Genomic DNA, 372 nt, shown 5'->3' on the forward strand with positions numbered 1-372 from the left:
ATCCTTTCACTTTAAGATAGTGTCTGTCCTTGAAAGTGAGATGAGTTTCTTGCAGACAACAAAAAGGTAGGTTTTGTTTCTTAAACCATTCACCTAGTCTGTGTCTTTTGACTGGGCAGTTCAGTCCATTAATATTTAAAGGTATTAATGAAAGATGAGTATTGAATCCTGTCATTTATATTTCTGTTTACATTCTTGATATAGGTGTACTTTTCCACTGTTATACCTTCATTGGTTTTCTTTCCACAATCCCTTGGGTATAGTCATTCCTTTCTTCAACTCTTTGTATTGCTTCCAGATCTCTCTGAAGGGCTGGTTTTGTGGACAGGAATTCCTTCAGCCTATTTATGTCATGGAAGATTTTTTTTTTTT

This window comes from Nannospalax galili, unplaced genomic scaffold, assembly GCF_000622305.1.
Source record: "Nannospalax galili isolate Female #2095 unplaced genomic scaffold, S.galili_v1.0 scaffold4051, whole genome shotgun sequence".
NCBI lineage: Eukaryota > Metazoa > Chordata > Mammalia > Rodentia > Spalacidae > Nannospalax > Nannospalax galili.